Raw genomic sequence first — 14,589 nt, forward strand, 5'->3', positions numbered from 1 at the left:
GTAGAGCCTGAATAAAGTAGGAATTTTCCCATGAAAAGAACAGATTGAGGAAGTGAACAACATCCATCAGACTATCACTAAAATTCTGGCATAAGCTAAAAACCACTGTTCAGTCTTAACATTCTTGTCTCTGTATATGGTTTGTCTTTACTCTGCAAGTAAATGGGGTTATTTTTCTATTGTTGAATGAATGCGTCTACGCTGTTGAAATACTTAAGCAGTAACACACAAGAGGATTTGCAGTCATAATGATACCTGCATGCTTCAAGTGTATTGTGAGAGACAGGGCTGAGAGCCAAATGTCTTTAACCATATCTAGGAATGGGTATTGACCCACAGCTAAAAGTATGTTAAGACTTTTACAAAATGTGTGGTTTAAAACTATTTTCAATTAAAGACATAGAAAAAACCATTTAAAATGTTTCTTTAAGGAGACTTCTTAGCCACTGGTTCCCTTTGACCTTTCCAGTCTTTGTTTCTGTGGTCATGGAGATTGCATCAGCAAAAATAAAGGTACCATAGGAAGAATGTTTTCAAAAGTATTTTATAACCCTTACAATATTTTTCTTGACATCAGTTGCATTCAATTTTTCTGTTTCTGTGGAAATGAATGTCAGATGTGGGTAAAATAATCATTTTATACAAACTTTAATTTTACTTTTGTTGTGGGTTGATGGTACATTTTGCTACTGAAGAAGTGATTCCTCACTGTAATGTCTGTTGGGATGAAAGGTGTTATAGAAAGATAGAATAGTATTAATACTATTAGATTACTGTGACTGATCTGACAGTAAGTACTTTTATTGAGATACAGGGAAGCATTCAGATTGATGGGTTATAAATAAGTACTGAGATACTATGCTGAGAAGTAGAGCTGGTTGACATTTTTTGAAATTTTTAATTTCAACCAAAATAAACCCATGAAGAATTATCACTATTTTTCAACCAGCTCTACTGATCATTGTTGAGCACATAGACATTCCAGCAAGTATACTAGTATCTACCACTCTATCTGAAAGACAACATGGATGAGAATCTCTTGTACTGAACTAAATTCTGTTGGTGAGAGAGACAAGCTTTCGAGTTTACACAGGTCACCTGAAGAAGATCTCTGTGTAAGTTTGAAAGCTGGTCTCTCTCAACAACAGAAGTTGGTCTCAATAAAAGCTATTAGCACAACCAACCTTGTCTCTCTAATATCCCGGGACCAACACATCTACAGCAACTCCACATATCTATCTATCTATCATCCCAAATCAGCAAAGCAATCCAGCATATGTTTAACGTTAAGTTAAAGATACTTAAGTCCCACCGGGAGAGATTTTCAAAGGCAGAAAGTGCAGTTAAACATCCAACACCCCTTGATTTTCAGTGGGAGTTGAGCACATAATTATCCTTTGTGCTTCTGAAATCTCCCCCAGTGACTTCAATAGGACTTCAGATACACTTAATGCTAAGTTCAGGCTTAAATGAGTAGGCATGGACTTAAGCACATACCTAAAACTAAGCATTAGGAACTAAATACTTTTTTTATTGTGCCTTTCACTGAAGGATTTCAAAGTGCTCCACAAATGTTAAAAACAACTAAACTTCCCAGTTTCCATATCACCCCCATTTTACAGAAGAGGAAAGTAAGATGACAGAAGTTACACAAGTAGCTCAGATCATTCAGGAAATCTGTAAAAGAGCCAAGACTAGAACTCTGAACTCCTGACTGAGTGCTGTGCTCTTGTTGCATCAACATCCACGCTATTGGTAGTCCCCCCAGAACATGAATTTGCTGACCTCTGAAGCATGGTGCTTGATGCTTTTTGACCAAGCATTTTCTTAGTTATATAGCATTGCTGAGAATTTTCTGGATGAATTGAAGTAATACTGAAGGACGGGGAGCTGCTTATGCTGTTGGTTGTGGGAAGTTTCCTTTAGTGTGGTGCTTGTTTTTAATTTCTTATGTGTCCACATGCCAGGTGACTATGTGGTTTCCCCTTCTGGGGGTGAGTCAAAGTCTCTTCTCCTCAGCAGTCTTCTGATTCACTGACACTCCCTCAGAGGCTAATAGATGAATTCAGACCCACTCTCTACTCTGTATTCCAGCTCACAGGCCCTCTCATCAGCAGCCAAGGTCTATCCTGTTCCATCCTTTGATTTTCCCCATGAACCTTTCCTACCAGTCTGGCTTCCCCCACTCTCTGGGCTTCCTAGGGAGTAACTGTGGACTACTCTGTACAATCACCCAAACACACCTCCCTTCTCCCAGGGAATGGCTGCAGACTACTTCCCTACAACAGCAATGCCACCCCCAGCTGCTCTCAGCTCCTGAGCTTTATGCAGGCCCCTCCTGTTCCCTTCCAAGTGAGCCTCGTCTGATCAATCACTTCCTCCTGGCTCCCCTGGGTGCAGCCTGGGCAGCTAATTGGCCCGTCTGGCCACCTTACCCCTTGTGTGGGGTAGACACCCATCACATCCCCTATTATTAAAAAGATCCTACTTTATCCCAAGCAGTTTGTTGTTACAATTATCTGAGGGATCTACTAAACCACACATTACACTGGTTTATCTGGGTTAACGGAGAGAACCATTCTAAATCAGTGTTTCTCAAACATCGAGGTTGTGACTTCCCTGTGGAAATGCTGAGCTTCTATAAGAGGCACTGACATAAGCCAGAACAAAATGAAAAACAAACAAACATTTTTCTATCTTGTTAGATCTTGTTCTCTTGGGACTCAGTGAAAGCAGAACCATTTATTGAATATTTTATAAGCAATTTGGCTTTTGAGTCCCACGTGCAAAAGAACAATTGGCTGGTTGCTGTGCTTATGCATGGAAAATATTCCTCCAACATTCACCCCAAAGAACATTTTGTATTTTTCTAGAGATATAGGAATTGCCAGACTGGATGAGACCAGTGGTCCAGCTATTCAGTATCACGGCTCTGCCAGTGGCGATGACCAGCTGTTTCAAAGGAAGGTGCAAGAATCAGAACAGAACAACTTGAATCAATAATGTGATGCCAAAGTTTTAGCGAGGGGCTCCCTTGAATATTTTTCACTTCTTATGTTTATACATATGACATCTCTTGGATGAAATTCATCAGCCCCTCAACTTGTGTCCCTTCCCCAGCACTTCATGGCATCTCCCTTCTAGATGGGTACATGACAGCTTATCCTCACAGTAGCAGCAGTAATAGGTAGACATCTGGCAGCCTCTGCTGGCTGAGGTAGTGGTAGGTGCATGGTACTGTGGCATCTTTTCTGGTTGTAGGGTGGTTGGTTAGGTGAAGAGTTGGTATCTACTGGTGGTGGGCTGGTTGCGCAGTTGGAGCGTGGGTCCCCTTCTCAATTTGGGTAGGTGTCTTCTGACTGTTAGCAGTCTCCTCTGTTCTTCACTCCCCCTTCCATCACACAAAGAAATTTCATCTGTGGCCTGTTGGAAGGTCTGAGTAGAAACAGGGCTCCACACTCCTATTAGTAGCAGTGAGGTGCTTGAGTTCTGTGCTGGGGCTGGACAGGCTAGAAGCCAAGGAGAGAGTTTGGATGCAGTGACTGCAGATCTCCCACTCAGTATGTAGTGGCAGCTTGGGCTCCACTTCCTTTCCTCTGCCTCGTCCTCATCTGCTGGTAAAGCAGGGGGTTTGTGGGTGGGGACTGACTACATGGTACGTTCCTCTCTATGCTCCTAGTGTCGCTAGTGGGGGATGTAGGAGGGGACTTCTCCTTGCAGCTGTTGTGGCTATGGCAGGCACAGCCCCAGCATGGCAACTCAGTGCCCGCCTATCCCAGTCTTTTACACATCCTCACGTTTTGTTTGTTCTTTTGACTGCTACAGCACATGGATGTTCCTGCATAGTTGCAGGTAATTCAGGGCCCATGCATGTTTACAAACAATTCAAATTATTCCTTCCAATATCATTAAATTTCATCTGGTGTCATCCTGCCCATTTGCCTGGCATTCAGGCTCTGTTTTCTCTAGTACTTACCACACACATTTTTTCTCCATCTTACTGTTAGAACTAGAGAGGGAAGAACTCTGTGTGGGTTCTTGTAGCCGTGGGAAGGTTTAAAAAACTGTGCTCTGAAGCAACAGAGCTGGCGTCTTTTTGACACTGGCACTTCAATGATCTACAGAGGGTTTTTAAAATGAATACAAAGTTTCACATCAGGATAGTGTCCAAAGTTATGCTGCGTGCTCTTTTGTGCCCTCTGGTCCCTGCATGCAGCTGCATAGGAAACCCAGCCAATCTGCCTTTGTACATTCACCCAAAATGCTTGTCTAGAAGAATTGGTTTCCTTCCTTTCTACATGGTGTGTGGTGTTTTTGTCATGCTAGGAGTCTTTTTCATTTGATACTATTGCCAGAGGTCACCCAGAGGTTGACCAGTCACTTAGCCAAGGGAGTGGCCGATGAATAGTTTTGTTTTATGCTGAAAACCTTCTTTTATGACTTCTGTGATACTGTCTGGGATGAGTAAACCACTGAGATTCTCAGCAGAGGCAGTTGCTTGCATTAGATTGTAGCCAAATAGTCAAAGAAAACAGGTTCATACATTTGACATTCACAAGTTGAAGGCAAACAAGGACAGAAGTGCTCAATTAATCACACTGGTAGCAGCAAGTTCTCTAATGGGAGAAGGGGGGAAAGGATGCATCAGTATAATTCAAATAGATTAAACAGACACGGATTGTATTAGTCATGGAAAAAACTGACTTTCAGCACTTGAAGAGACAATTTCTGGATGACTATTTTCACAATATGGTTGACTTTAAAACATAATACACAGTACTAAGGGAATCATTTGGAGGCAAGACCAGTAAATGTATCCAAATCATTATTATGCACCAGTGTTGGGAACAATGAGAATTTGTAAACAATGCTTCTAAAAAGCTCTTAAACAATATAGAAATTGGAAGCCAAATGCTACCTCCCATTCCCTGGGCATGGAAAGATGTGAATGTCATGCTTTTCTTGCACTGGGAAGTGGAGGGGAGGGAGCTTTGAATGTGCAAACAAGGGGAGCAGCGAATCAATCAAACTATGTGGATTCACCCATGTGCAGAAGCATCAGCTACTACTTTAGCCTGTGTGTCAAGTTGCCAGATTGTGTAGGAGGATTTGTTTCCCCTGAAGACCCCTTTTATATAACCTGCACAAGGCTTGTTTATTTGGGCTTTGCACAGCTTGGTGATGGTGTAGCATTTGGCCTTGGGTGAATCAGGCAGAACATGTCCTTTGGGAGGTGGCTTACTCTACCGTGGCAATAAGTGGACTTTTAAAAAATGTTGTGTGTGCACGAAAAGCCTGATTTTTTTCTCTTTTTTAAGTTCCATGCTCATTACAGCTTTGAGAAATGTTATAACCTGTTCTATGTGTAGTGGTTTATAAACAGAGCTTATATTTAATGATTACATGATACAAGGCAACAGATGTGTTTTATAAACAATTTTAACACATTTGAAGACAGCACAGTACTTTGTACAACATGATGAATACATCAGAAATTACAGACCTAAACCAGTGGAATAAATTAATGTCATGTTTTCCTGCGTGTTAAAAATAACAGGCCTGATTCTATGTTGGCTTATACCAATTTTACCCCTGCATAAACTTTCTTTAAGTAGGACATGATGTACTTTGAGGTGCAAAAATTTTTACTGTTACAAGGCCAAAAAAGTAGGGGAGAGAAAGCTGACATGTTTTCAGTCATCTTAGGACAGGCAGCAAGATTTAAAAGAAAAGCTGAGATGTTTATTATAATGTTTCTAAACTTAAGTAGTAGGGTCCCACCAAAAGACTTTGAAACTGTCAACATGGCCTTTTGCAAGTTTATTACTTGCCTATGAATTGGCATGTGTTTTAAATTTGTTATAGGAAGTTTTCTAATGTACACTTTCAGCATTCCCGTACTGTAAATAACTTTTAATGTCAGAATCTTGTACCATGAACTGAGGTGGACTTTTTTTACTGGTCACCAGGGTCAGCTGGAGCATCGAGACTGACCTCCAATCTCTGACTCCAATTAGTTACAGAACTCATTTATTTTTCATTTTACAGGCCATTTGTCTTCTTGAAAGCCTCAGTAACTTATATGATTCCAAGATTTACACTTGGAAAAAAATTATTGTCATGTGTTTGTGTGTATTTATTTTTAACACATGTTCCTATCGGTGATTTATATATTACCAAAGGTGCTAGTTTATTTAAATTACAAGACACAGTGGCTGTGTTAGTGTTTGTCTGGTATACTTTCTTTCCAGGATTAATTTAATTTGATATTAATGAGTCATGTGATAACTATATAATTATGATCTTTTTACATCTTCCTAAACAACGGGACATATTCTAATACAGGCAATATGTGTTGGCATATTTTGGATATTAAGCTAAATGCTATACTTTTTTTTACACCTTGAATAATCTACTGACATCTCTAGAGTTCCATGACCCCAGTGGAGTTGCATTGGGGTTAAACGTGGTCATTAGCACAAAATTTGTCCTATGACCCTACTGGAGTTATGATAGCCTTATGATTTCCAGAACTTAGCAAATCATAGGCTGTGGTATACCAGCCTTCTTTTTTCCATCACTGAAGAAGAATTACATTTCCTTTGTGGTACAGAACTATGTACCCACAATAACCATGAACACTAGCTAGAGTTGTGCACATACCTCTAATGTAATGGTGAAAAAGAGAGACCAACATTAGCAGAGGAAATGTACACAAAGAACAAGAAGAAATAAAATCTTAGTAAGGTCAGAATGTAGCTAAAGAGATGAGTAGCCTCTTGCTAAGACAAAAATATATCCTAAACTCTTACAGAAACCCTATATATGTCTACCTTTCTGCAACTGTAGGTCAGGAACAGAACTTGTAGGAAAAGTATTAATCTCCAAATTATAGCTGCTGAAAGAGACTGTTTGTGCTAATACACCTCTACCCTGATATAACGCTGTCTTCGGGAGCCAAAAAATCTTACCGCGTTATAGGTGAAACCGTGTTATATGAACTTGCTTTGATCCACTGGAGTGCGCAGCCCCGCCCTCCCGGAGCGCTGCTTTACCACTTTATATCCGAATTCGTGTTATATCGGATCGCGTTATATTGGGGTAGAGGTGTACCATGATATCCATACCACTACACGTTAGAAAAAAAGGATGGCATCATTTAAATAACACTGAAACTATGGGGAGTTTTGCCTGAGTAAGGTGTCATTTTCAATTTATTCATATTAAATTAAGATTCTTGGAAGTCACTATGTGCCAATATTTTCTGTAGACTCACAAAGAAGCAGAGTAATAAAGCTCAGATTCATGACTGAATTCTGTGAAGAAGTGCTTCCTTCAGTAGGGAATACAGTTTTGAAAAGGGTGGTGATGAGGATATTAATATACAAAGATCAGTTTTACCAGAGCTACAGATCACAGGGGGAGGGGATTTTAAAGATTTTCTAGTCATCTGGGGCAATGGGGAGAGGGAGAGCTATGTTGAAGATTCTCAGAATACATTTTCATAGCAGTGGGCAGGAGGTATGCATGTAAATCCCCTTAACAAAAAATGGGATTTGTGTGTGTACTTCATGTGTACTGGCTTTGAAAAATTGCCCCTTGGTGTTTGCAGGGAGCCAAGGTTGGTATTTTTAGATTTTAACCCAATAATGTGTATAGTCCCTGATCTTGGTATCTGCAGACTAGTGAAAGCTTCTCTTACAATACTAGCATTCTCCTACTTACCACAGATACATACTATAGGGATTGGTGCACTACTTGTGACCCACAGGCAGCATGCAGACTTAGCAGGTGACTTTTCTAGCCCATCAGTTTCTGCAGAATTTAAGTTTTATTTCATCTTTTAAAAATTAGCCCATATAGTTGCCAGGAAAGCCCTGCCAAAGTGAAGTGATGCAGTGCTGTACTCCTCGGTCTGCAACCAAAAAGAGTGAAACAACTGCTATAAGAAGCCCAGGACAAATTCACTCCCCAAATGCATACAGAATACACAAGGGCTGATGTGAAAGAAGGAAGCCAACAAATGGGTGTATTAAGCAGGGATTATTAATGAAGCAGAGGAAGTTGGGGCAGGGGGGTTGGTTAAAGAGGGTGGCACAGATAACAAGAAGCTTGAATTTAATGTGGTGGAGTGTTCAGGAAGCCAATAGATAGACTGAATGATTAGGGTGACAAGATCAAATCAACAGGGAAGGAAGGTGATCTTACCAGCAGCGTTTTGTAGGAGTGGAAGGGAATGATGTGAGTTTCAGCGAGAGCAGTAGGATGCTGATTCTGGTACCTCTTGTAATGTTTAATAAGCACTCAGAGGTCAGGTTTGATAGGGCTGTCTCAGACTCAGCACTGTGTGAATGCACAGCTCAGCCTAGGCCAGCAATGGCATCTGAAAACATCTAGCTCACGCTAGACACAATCAGAGGCTATCAGTGGCATTAACACAGTCCCTCCCATAGTAATATATATCATCTCATTTGCATAGTCACTAGCACACTGGTAACTTGTCTTTTAGCCTTACATGATTATAGTATCAAATATAGCCTTTGACCCTTGTTTTTGCAAGAGCTGTGCGTTGTTAACTCATCCAATGTACCATCTTCTATAATTCCTAGACTCGTCTTTGTGGCACTGCTCTACCACCAAGTCATTATTTCCCTGTTTTATTTTTGTACATTTGATTATTTTTTCATGCACAAACCACTATAATTTGTCTTTATTAAATTTCACCATACTATATTTTAATCATATCCTCCATTTGTGATCCCTCTCAGGTTTATATCACCTTTGAATTTGATTATTGTACTCTCCACACTGTCCACTAAGTAGATATGAGTTGTGGGATGAATTGCTGGCATAACACAAGAGGGAAAACTAGCAGAAATCAGCCTATGTATGACACAAAAGGGATGGGAAAAGAAGAAAAGAAAATTGGGGAGAGGGCGGTGGTGGATGTAGAAAGTGAAGAGGGTGAGGATCTGGTTATTTACATTGTCTGGATCCATTGCTTTTGCAGTTCTTCCAGCCTTATTGTGAATATTCTAAATGTATTTAGGAGCATTAATATGAGCATTTCACATATGAAAATATTCAAAATGTAGACATCTTGATTATTGATTTAGAATGTCTGATGCCCTACGCTGCCTCTTTGGATCCAGGTGCATTACTTCCCTACGGATCAGGTGGGTAAGGAACAGTTTGACTCTGCCCATCAACCTGCCAGTCAGCATAGCTGAGCCAGTGCAGGTAACAGGTTAGCAATTTGCTACTTGCCCTGACTACCCTCTAGGAGCAAGAAAGGACTGGGGAGGAAATCATGCTTTTCTGGGGCACAGTTCCTTCCCTGCACCACTCTTGGGGATGTGCAGCTAAATCTGCCACCCTTTATGCAAATACACAATTTCACCCTTCCTGATTAGTCTATTGCACTGTTTATTCAGATGTATGATCTACTGCATTATGTTTTTTCATATAAAATTAAATACATGAAGTAAATAATCATGACTATGATAACATATCTCCTGTAGTCAGACATGGGTTGTTATAATTTATTTATTAATCCAATCCATGTCAAGCAATATAAGCTTCTGCCTTTTGTAAAATGAGCCTTGGGATCCAATTTCCAGAGAGACAGAGACAGACAAAGAAAGGGAGAGTTATGTAGCTTGATTTATGAAAGCATTATGTGGGTAGGTTCCATGGGATTTTTTTGATTCAACGTGGAATACACTTTTTGCTGTTTTACAGTGATGTATCCAGTTTGATAATTCACTAATCCCTTACATTCTGCCTGCATTAGCAGCCAAGTCCTCTCCCGAGTGGATATTGTAAGCAAGTTAGTGCTTCAGTTAGATAGGCACAGATGATGTATTGCACCAAGGCATTTTAAATAACTTTGGCAGAAGTTATTTGGAAAACACATACACATGCTTTTCTGACACAAGAGGAAGAAAAATAAAGCTTACTTATATACAGTAGCTGAGTGGTTGCATAATTAGATACTGTATTTTGTTAGGTGAGCAGTGGAAACTAAACTAATTACAAATATTCACTGGAAAAATAGCTTCTGTGCTTCCACCCTCTGTCTTTTGTAAAATCAGAAGTTGAGATCCTCACCTTCACTCTTGCGCCTTTATGGCAGGTAAAGGATCCCTTCTTGGGTGCAGGCATGGTAGAAGTCAGCTTTAAGGCTGTCTTGGAAGGACCCCTTTACAAGTCTTGGCATGTGTGACATGCTAGAGGTGAGGCTGCGTTATGCAGTGCTGAGGAGATTCTGGGCAGCACTGTGGCCCACAGGGCAATTAGGGAATCTGACACAATTTACGCCTCCAGGGCTGTCTAAGTCATGCCATGGGCCTCTCCAGCTCCTGGAGAAACCCAGGATTGGTGGGGAGCTCAAAGGCAATTTAAAGTTACCTTAGCTCCCTTTCCCCTGGGCTGTGAGTTGTGTTAGAATCACATCCCACCTGCACAGCGTGTGTGCATATAACATCCATACATCTACTTCTGTGTGTGGATAACACACCTAGTTTGTAAGGATTAAACAGTCCATTTAAGAATAAAGATGATTATTTTATCCTTTTAATTTCAACATCATGTGACTTTTGAATTATTTACTATGTTCTACCTGTTCAACACCTTGAAAGCAGTAGTATTCCACAAGTATAACAGCATAATTTGAAGATGGGAGGGGTGCCACAGATGTAATTGAGGGCTCATGTGGGAAGAGTGGGGTTCACAGGTGTGACTGAGGGCAGAATGTGGGCTGCAGGCTCTTTGTTATAGGTGTTGTGATATGATATATATGAAGGAAAGAACTCTTGACGCTCAGCCAAGAAGAGCCTTTCATGACCAGAGAAGACTCTGAAGCCCACTATAGACCTCATAATTCAGATCTAGTCTACCTGGAGAATGATCACATACTGTGGGAATGAGCACTATACAAAACCCCCAGATAGAATATTTTCAGGGAAAAATTATATTAGAAAAATAACCCATAAGGGGACAGATTGCAAACTGCTTATTAAATCAATGGGATGACCTGTGTGTGTAACAGTTCACCAATTGGACTGTGGTGTTCACAACCTGATTCGATTTTACTAGTAAACTAAACACACTGTAAATGAGAAAATAAACATGGAACCGTAGGTGACACAGAGACCCCATGGCAAAGGATCCACTGTATTTTTGCAAACAGCTCTCACCTCAGACCTGACAAACTCACTGAACCAAGCACATATCTTATAGCATTTCTCCATAAAGAGTAACGTGTAAAGCATCTACAGTAAGCTCGTAACTTGTCAGGACTCAGAATCATTGCGAGATGTATGTATGGGTAAGCCCTACCAAATTCACGGTCCATTTTGGTTAATTTCGAGGTCATAGGATTATAAAAATTGAAAAGTCATGATTTCAGCTATTTAAATCTAAAATTTTACGGTGTTGTAATTGTAGGGGTTTTAACCCAAAAGAGAGTTTGGGGGGGTCGCAAGGTTATTATAGGGGGGGGTTGCTGTACTGCTACCCTTACTTCTGTGCTGCTGCTGGTGGCAGTGCTGCCTTCAGAGCTGGAGAGTACAAACTGCAGAGCCACCGCCAGCAGCAGCGCAGAAGTAAGGGCATGGTATGGCATTGCCACCCTTACTTCTGCACTGCTGCCTTCAGAGCTGGGCCCTCAGTCAGTAGCTGCCACTCTCTGGCCACCCAGCTCTGAAGGCAGCAGCGCAGAAGTAAGGGTGGCATGGTATGGCATTGCCACCCTTACTTCTGTGCTGCTGCTGGTGGGGCGCTGCCTTCAGAGCTGGGCAACCGGCCAACAGCCGCTGCTCTCCAGCCACCCAGCTCTGAAGTAAGCACAGAAGTAAGGGTGGCAATACTATGACCCCCTAAAATAACCTGGTGACCCCCCCCCTGCAACTACCTTTTGGGTCAGGACCCCCAATTTGAGAGACGCTGGTCTCACCCGTGAAATCTGTATAGTATAGGGTAAAAGCACACAAAAGACCAGATTTCAAGGGGGGTGACCAGATTTCATGATCTGTGACACGTTTTTCATGGCCATAAATTTGGTAGGGCCATATGTATGGGTAACATTTAAGGAATAATGTATTTTTATTGAAAGTATGCTTTATGGACTTGGAATAAAAGTTAGTCACCAGGAGGTAATGTGTCTCGATGATTACCCATTCAAGCAAAAGAAAGTTTCAACCCCCCCCCTAGTCAGCCAGCAAGGTAATGCAAGTTTCTATTGTCTATCCTTGCCACAGTGAATGGAAAACCATCAGAGACAATGACAAACAATTGAAACCACTTAAAGATAGAAAAGAAACACTACAGCAAGGCAGGGTTCATCCTGCCTATGAATAGGAACAAAAGGCTGTTTTCAATATAATGGTGTGTAGGGAAAGGCACTCTGGATTCAGTCACTGAGAAAAACATCTGGCAGACGGGGTGCTTTCATGAACATTTGGATTCTGGTTCTTGAGAAGCCAGCCAGCTCTGCAATGGAGTGAACTTTGAGGGAAATCTACTTTATTACATAGGAAGGGAACTATTGATAAGTGTAGAGCCAGGTTCACTTTTTATGATTTTGTTTTGTATTGTAACTTCTTGTTTCCACCACACTCTCTTGTTTCTACTTAAATCTTCAGTCTTGTTTAGATAAACCTTCTTTTGTTTTATTATTAGTGGTCACAAGTGCTGTGCGGTTTCCAGGAGCAGTGATTGAGGTAAAACAGGTAAATTGGTGTTCACTACACCTTTGGGTGCAGAGGATCTGGACTTTCTGCAAGTAGCCTGTGTTAGAGGCTGGCTATCACAGGGGAATGATTCAAAGGGACTTACGGATTGGGGTGCACCTCTTGTTAGCTGCATGGAGAAGCGAAGGCTGTTATAATCCAGAGGAGAATGATTGAGTGGCTGAAAGAATGATGGTGTCAGGGAGCTGACCACAGGAAAGACTCTTTCTCGCTGGAGGTAGGAGATAACAATGTGTTTCAAAGCCCTGGGTCCCCTGAGAATCGCCATATCATACATTACCATGTTTACAGTCACTTTTATGAGCAGAACTACAGTTTAATCTTGGCATAAAACACTTTAGGATCCTCAGATGAAAGGAGCTGTAATGTAAGTTATTAGTGGTATTACTGTAGCACAGCAAAATAAGTTCTGGGATATTACTCATTGATGATAATAAAGATCACCATTGGTGATTGGTTTCTGAAGATAGCCTGAAATACATTTCTAAAAACAGGATCCAGAAGTTTTGACTTCACCCTAAGTTCAGCATCACACTCTTCATGTTGTAGCTAAGACCCACGACTAATCCCTGCTGACTATTTCTCATTCCATTGCTGCCTCTGTTTAACACTTTCAGTCTCCCTCTGCCAGGTGTGATTGCTGCCTGCTCTCTGTTATAATTTGGGCCCAGAATTATTTTTTTCCATTCTGCCTATTGTTAATAGCAGACTGGGGGGGAAGTCAGCTGGGTATGAGATGTTTGGGAAAGAATTGATTGACTGGGGTCTGATCCTCAGAGGGGCTGAGAACCTGCTACTTCCATTTAATTTAATGGGAGTTGCTGGTGTTCAGCATCTGTCAAGATCAGGCCTTTGGTACTCAGCAATTTCACCTCATCTACCAGATCAATGATTTAGTTCCAGTCATTTCCCTCACAGCTCTGGTCAGTCCGTTACCACAAAGGGAAAGAATGTGATAGAAAAGGAAAATGAGAGAGGATAAGAACACTATAAAGAAAACGGCAAAACAGAGGGCAGGGTAAAAATGCAACAGGAATAAAGCAAAGCAAATTAAAAGAATTATAACATTTGGGGTCTTATCAGAACCTATCTTCAATTGTTATAGCCATATGTGGAGTGGAGGGAACTGTTGTGTACAGAATATGGAAATGTACAGTGGGCAGAAGTAGAGCTTTGGCTTAACTGCGAGGGAGCCTCAGGCCTTATTCAGTTTTGGATTCATATACCTCCCATATTGCTCAAAATTCAGACCCTGAAATTTACTACCTCAATCTGTATTTAATATTTAAGTTATCGAGAATGCAACAATGAATTCTCTTATTCTTAAACCAGACACAGAGCACTGGAGGAGCTCTGTTACCACTTAGTGCAATCATGGGCCCATTCACAGTCCACGTAGAAATGGGATCAAGTCACTAAGTTTGGAACCAGATTCCAACTCTTCTGCTCAACAAGATTATGGAATGTTTGATTTCGGGGTTTTGGTTTAGAGTCTGTCTCCCCTTTGTGCCACTATTGTCCCCCAATTAGGGATGTTTAGACCTGAGGTTTTGGTTTGGGCCCCATGTATATATCCACATTCATTTCCATTCACATTCACATTCGTTTTCCACAGCAGGGAAGTCTTATGATAGTGATGTTACTGAAAATAAATGAAGGCTGTTACTCTATAGAGCAGCACAGAAGCCTGTGACAACAAGATGAAGAACAGAGACTGCCAAATGATAGCTTCCACAAAGAGAAATCATATTACAACTCTAGGGGGAGGGAGGGTGTCTGAGAGGGGCTTCTTGCTCCGAACAAGCCTTGGTTCCTTTGTCTCCATTTCTCATTCATG

This window comes from Trachemys scripta, chromosome 6, assembly GCF_013100865.1.
Source record: "Trachemys scripta elegans isolate TJP31775 chromosome 6, CAS_Tse_1.0, whole genome shotgun sequence".
NCBI classification, from domain to species: Eukaryota; Metazoa; Chordata; order Testudines; family Emydidae; genus Trachemys; species Trachemys scripta.